We start from the raw sequence: 6755 nt of genomic DNA, 5'->3' as shown, positions 1-6755 counted from the left end.
GTTCAGTTTCAGATTTGTGCTTGATTAGTAGTACTTATTCTGTTCACCTGAGAGTATTAGAACAGTGTCCTATAGTATCATATTCGTATTTGTGTATGTGTGTGTTCATCTAATTTGTTCCATTTTATAGTCCATGTGTTAACTCTAGTACGAGTGTTATATAAATATGTGTGTGTGTGTGTGTGTGTGTAATTCCTGTGAAATATTGCTGTGAGATGATGATATTTGTTTAGTCCAAAGACATGTGATGTTCTTACTTGTTTTGTTGACCAGTGACAGTTTGTGCTATCACACTGTGACTCTCATTTAGAATGTATGAGAACTAGCTATATATGTCATCTATATTCTGTACTTGCTGATGATTAGTGTCCAGGTTATTGTTCTTGTGATATATACATATATGTGTGTGTTATGTTCATGTCCTTTTACTTCTCTTGTCATTGATGATAGCTTTTGTTAGTATCTTAATTTCTCAAGCAATACAAAAATACCAAAAAGATTGTTGAAGATAATCTGAACCTTTCTGTGTGTGTTTTTGCATTTTCTTTGTCGACGATCTTTGGGAACGACCTTGTTTGTTTAGGTTTTATTTTCTGCATTCGTCTCTTAAAATTGTGTTACCTATATTTAGCCGAGCATAGTCGTCGTCGCCTAGTCCCTGTGGAGAACACGACATCCGTAGTTTGGGGCGTAAAAACCCCTCTATACTCAATTGATCAGTTTGGCGCCGTTGCCGGGGACTAGCGTCGAGTGACCGTGTTAGGCTATAGACTAGGTTTATTTTAGTTCCGTGTTTTACTCGTCATGTATTTCATTTTCTGCATTTCTTTTATATTTTTTCGTTGTTGTTTCTTCGGCTTATTAGGATACTAACATTCTGACTAGTATTTACTATTTATGAGTGTGCGTAGGAAATCTGAACTATTTACAGGTTGATTGATAGTTACACTTGGTGGAGATATGGCGATGCTTCGTGATGTTTGGATGCCAAGCAGCCAATGCTATTTCACAGGGCCACTTTGGCCGTCTTTTGAGGCGGAAAATTTTGAGCTAAAGCCTGGTCTTATTGCTTTGGTTCAACAACATCAGTTTGGAGGGTTGCCTAATGAAGATCCTTACGAGCACTTACACCGAGTCATGGAGTATTCAGATACAGTCAAGTATCATGGAGTTCCTCAAGATGCAATCATGTGCAGGTTGTTCACATTCTCCCTTCGCGATGATGCTCGTGCTTGGTATCGATCCTTGCCATCAAGGTCATACAGTTGGAATGAGATATCGCGAGCTTTCTTGGATAAATATTTCCCATTACACAAGCAGTCCGCAATTCGAGATGAGATCTTCAATTTTGTTCAGTGTGAAGGCGAGAGCTTGTACGATGCTTGGGAGAGATACAAAGCCTTATTAAGGAGATGTCCTAATCATGGGCTCGAGAGATGGTTAGAGCTGCAGATATTCTATAGAGGATTGACTTCGGACACTCGAGCTTACGTCGATATGGCAGCGGGTGGAGCTATTACAAACAAGACACTTAATGAAGCTTTTCTGCTGATTGAGAGCATAGCTTTCCACCAACTTCAGTGGTACAATAAGAAGCCCACATCTGATTCATTGGTTTGCTTGCAACAAATCACTACACCTCAACCACCAATTCTTACACAAAAGCCCGAGCCTCTATCTCAGTGTGACAAGGTTGAGCTTGCATGGATTATATTTGACAATGATGACACCATTCTAGTTGACACACACGCTACAGATCATCTGGATACTAGTGTTGGAGATTCAGTTTTGCATTGTGATGATTCTTCCATGGATGAGCCAGAGCTGCAGTTCGTTGCTTTTGATATTGAGGAGTCACCTTTAGTTGATATTGATCATGTGCTGCTAGAGCCAGATATGGAGAACTTCGCCTTTGATGATGTTAGCCGCATTGATTCTTCAACACTTGATCCTGAGATGGAGAGCTTCATGGTTGATTATGGTGAGGTGGATTCAGATGTCAAGGAGTCAAGCTCTATTTCACTTGTTGACACGAGTCTGGTGGAAATTTCTACTACCACACCTCACTTGGTATCTTCAATCGAGGTAGTCCTGAAGCTTCTTCCTAACTATCTCAGGTATGATCTCAGCTTTCTCGACAAGATATGCCATATCATGGATACTGCCTATGCACCATGCGATTTATTGATGATATCTATTTATCATATGCTCAATAGATATGCTTATGTGATAGGATACTCTATTGATGACTTAGAGGGCATTGTCCCTATCATTTGTATTGGCTTGTTTGTTGAGTGTTCTTTCATGTTTACGCTTGTGCACCATTCATTACGGGATGACCAAGTTCAAGATGACATCCCATGGGATCCTGGTGGATTCACGGCATGGTGATGAGGAGAAGCAATGGGCACACGCGAAGAGGAGTGAAGCTGGAGCAGGCATGGGGATAGAGAAGCAAAAAGAGAAGAGTTGCAGTTTAGAGAGCGTTGAGTGAGTGCTACTTCCTATATAAACCCGGTGAGCTGTTTCATGACCCGAATCTTAATATATCATCCATTGATACATGCTGAAATCATTTGATATTTGGGTTGCTTGAGCAATTTCTTAAATATTGTCCCACTGAATTTTACCTTTGACATAGGGTGATTGATGTGAATATGTGAACTGAGTGTTGAATGCCTTGTAAACTAGTGATCTACACAAGGCTTGCTTTGCTGAAAGTAGTGAAAGCTATTAGTTTTGAGTGCTCAAATCCCTAGTACACTAGAAAACTTAATCATTTTCTGCTTTTACCTCGATACACCTAGATCATTAAGTGTCAAATGCTGAGTTTGTGCCTAATGTGTTCCCATTGAGAGCAATCACCTAACCACTATGGATTAGCATGCTATGTTCCCTGGATCGGTAGCATGTGAACTAGACATGGAGAAGTGATGATTCCTATTTTTGTGCTTAAGCGTTGTTCATTTAAGATAAGTAATAATGAATAAATTAGTCTGACTACCTACAGTAGCATGTCATGTTCTTAGGATCGGTGGCATGTGAAATCAGGTTAGCTTGGGCAGTAATTATTAATAAAAAATGTAATTGTCGAACCAGGTGTATACCATGTTCTTGGGATCGGTGGTATGTTCCTTTGGGGAGACAAACAAAAAAAACTAATAATTGGTCGATCCAGGTGTATACCATGTTCTCAGGATCGGTGGTATGTTCCTTTGGTGAGATCGATAAAATATTATCATTGCTTTACTTCTGTAAATAAGTGAACTGATCACAAGTTTATGTTCTTTTTTGTGCTCTGGATCATGCTCTCTTTAGGAACCTTTGGCACAATCATCATTTGAACTTGTTGATCCACTTTTATCATTGTAAAAGTTTAAAATGATTGAGTCTACTAGTATCCTATTGCTTTGTAGCACTCTTGACCATTAATTTTCATTAGCTAAGTCCAAAGCATGCTTTGTTTGGAGATCTGCTTCACTGGGACATTCTCTAGTCAGCTCAGTGTTCATTATCTAGCTCTTGTCATATTCCTTTGCTTGAGGACAAGCAAAAGTTTAAGTGTGGCGGAACTTGATAAGCACATTTCTTAAATACTATTTGGGCACACAAATTCACCATTTATTGAGATATATCCATCCATTCTTGCTACAACTTGTTGAATATTCGAATGATAATAATAAAAGAGAATGTTGACTAGTGAATTGTTTATTTTGTAGAAAAGTGCGCAAAGGCACTATAATCGTCAAGACTTCTACTATGTGGCTAACGAGAAGAGAGAAGGGCATGAAAGAAATACGTCAAGGCTTGAGCATGAAGGAAAGAAGTAATGTAGGGGAGCAAACTAAAAGAAGAGGAGGATCTTCTTGGGAAGAAAGAAGAGAAGTAGGAGGGACAAACCGCAAAGTGGCAGATCAGATCATGGGGGATCAAAATCCCTAGCCGCATCTCCATTGCAATCAGGCCTGTCACATCTCTCTTCTCCCCCACCTCTCCTTCTCCAAATCCGGCCGCCGCCACGGCTAGGCCGGCGTGGTGGTGCGCCTCCCATCAATCCATCCATCCACTCCATCTCCACCACACCACCCTCAGCGTCATCCACTACATTACCCATCTCCATCAACCACTCCACCGGTGCCATCAGCCACGACCATCACCACCACGCCCTACCAGACTAGGGGTCGCGGCTATCTAGTGCCCCGCGCGACTCCCACTGCACCGTCCTCCTGCTGCTCCTTTTCCCCTTGCCACACTGCTGCTCCTGCACCCCTCTCCTTCCCTGCGTTGCTTGCTGCTTCTCCTTCGATCTCTATTGTTGCTCCCCTTCTTCCCCCATGTCTCTGCCGACCTTCTGCTCCCCCTCTTGTTGTCGCTGCTGCTACTCTCCATCGCCAGATTTTGCTACTGCTCCATCCCACACCGCCGCCGCTTCTTCTCCAAGCCCCCATGCTACCGCTACTCCCTTTCCTCGATGCTGCTCCTTCTTTCTGTACCTCTGCTGCTAATCTTCTTGCGCATGCTGCTGCTCCTTTGAACCCCTCATGCTGCTGCTCCTAATCTGAACCATAAACTGCTGCTATCTCTATTTTTCCCTCTCTATATTCTCTGAATTTCTGTAAGCTGAGATGTGTAATGCCTTGTAATTTTCAGATTTGAGTAGTTCTTGAAACTTGTTCAGTTTCAGATTTGTGCTTGATTAGTAGTACTTATTCTGTTCACCTGAGAGTATTAGAACAGTGTCCTGTAGTATCATATTCGTATTTGTGTATGTGTGTGTTCATGTAATTTGTTCCATTTTATAGTCCATGTGTTAACTCTAGTATGAGTGTTATATAAATATATATGTGTGTGTGTGTGTGTGTGTAATTCCTGTGAAATATTGTTGTGAGATGATGATATTTGTTTAGTCCAAAGACATGTGATGTTCTTACTTGTTTTGTTGACCAGTGAGAATTTGTGCTGTCACACTGTGACTCTCATTTAGAATGTATGAGAACTAGCTATATATGTCATCTATATTCTGTACTTGCTGATGATTAGTGTCCAGGTTATTGTTCTTGTGATATATACATATATGTGTGTGTTACGTTCATGTCCTTTTACTTCTCTTGTCATTGATGATAGCTTTTGTTAGTATCTTAATTTCTCAAGCATTACGAAAATACCAAAATGATTGTTGAAGATAATCTGAACCTTTCTGTGCTTTTTTTGCATTTTCTTTGTCGACGATCTTTGGGAACGACCTTGTTAGTTTAGGTTTTATTTTCTGCATTCGTCTCTTAAAATTGTGTTACCTATATTTAGCCGAGCATAGTCGTCGTCTTCTAGTCCCTGTGGAGAACACGACATCCGTAGTTTGGGGCGTAAAAACCCCGCTATACTCAATTGATCAACTAGTCCTTTGGTTCAACGGACTTCCTGGATGCAAATAAGGCGGTTGTCTCGGCTTGCAGGCGGCACTTGCGAGCGACTTATCCTGGTCTCCCTCAATGGTGTTCTCCGTCGAACGCACTTTGTCAAACCACAAAAAAAAATATCATCGACGTCACCGCAATGGGGAAGGAAGTCAAATATAGTTACTACCTCCATTTTTTTTGTACACAAGGCCAGTATATCCAAATTACAATTTGCAAAGGGCCACTAACACTAATCGAGGCAAAATTGATGGGGTTAGCAACCAAGAACATTAATACCCCTGCATGCATGCGGAAGTGAGAATGTTGGTTTGCATGGCGCTGCATTAGTCAAGCGATGAGGAGTGAGATGGTTAGCTCTTTGGTCTTTGGAGAGAAAAATACGCATTAATTGACACGTGAAACGAGGATTTGTATCGATTAAATCCCGCGAAGGAAAACTCCGCCTTTCTTTTTTAACACTAGTACTCCTAGTACGTACGTACTTATCCTGTTTGGGTCTAGGCCTTGCATTGCCAAACTTCGCCACACATTTTTGCCAAGCTTGCCTAAAGTTTTCAAAATGAGAAGGAGGTACACGTGCGCACGACTGTCGCGGTCGCACTGCACCCTCACATGGTCGCTCCTACATGCCGCAGTCGCACTGCACCCTCACACAGTCACACCTGCACGCCGCAAACCCAACCAAGGGAACGCACCCTCACTGACACGTGCTGATGCATGTGAACAAACCAAACTCAGCCATCCTATCGCTGACACATAATTTTCATTCATAGAGTATGTTTATCCAACCAGGCGACTTGCATAAAAAATATAGTAAGTTTTTACACAGCAAAAGAGCCATAAAAACAACAACATAAAGAAAAACTATCACTGCTCGCAGAAAGAGATGGCCTTGTCATCTTTCGCTACCGGCGCGAACCAGCCGTAGACCACCTGTCAAGTTTCATTCCATTTGGAGGTCGTTTGATGCCCCAACGGTTAACCGCATTGCCCGAAACCCCTCTCTCTTTGCAGCCCAGCCCCTCTTCACCACAGCCCATGAGCCCATCCAAACCCCCTCCATGCTCTCGGTCGTTCGATCACGATCATGTGGGCAAAAACCGCTCCCCATTTGGACTCTCCTAGCTCCCTCTACCTATTTAAACACCTCCCCCTCCGAAATTTGCGTCCAAACCCTAGCCATCTTCATCCTCGCGCCACCGGACACGTCCGCCCGCTGCCGGACATGTCCGCCACCGCCGCCCTCAGCCTGCCGCGCGTCGCCACGTGTCCCCGCCGCCGTCTCCCACCGCGTGCCGCCGCCAGGGCCCGCCAAGCCCATCGCCAGCCCACCCGAGC

The 6755-nt window shown here is 42.9% G+C and overlaps 1 non-coding gene across 1 annotated transcript; it reads right to left on the bottom strand.

Annotated features, from left to right (window-relative positions):
* Positions 1–1319: 1319 nt before the first annotated feature.
* LOC123047776 (small nucleolar RNA R71) lies at positions 1320–1430 on the bottom strand. The gene has a single exon (XR_006423140.1). It is a non-coding gene; the product is annotated as a small nucleolar RNA R71 (small nucleolar RNA).
* Positions 1431–6755: the final 5325 nt, after the last annotated feature.

This window comes from Triticum aestivum, chromosome 2B, assembly GCF_018294505.1.
Source record: "Triticum aestivum cultivar Chinese Spring chromosome 2B, IWGSC CS RefSeq v2.1, whole genome shotgun sequence".
Lineage (NCBI taxonomy): Eukaryota > Viridiplantae > Streptophyta > Magnoliopsida > Poales > Poaceae > Triticum > Triticum aestivum.
This window is presented reverse-complemented; position numbering and strand designations above follow the sequence as displayed.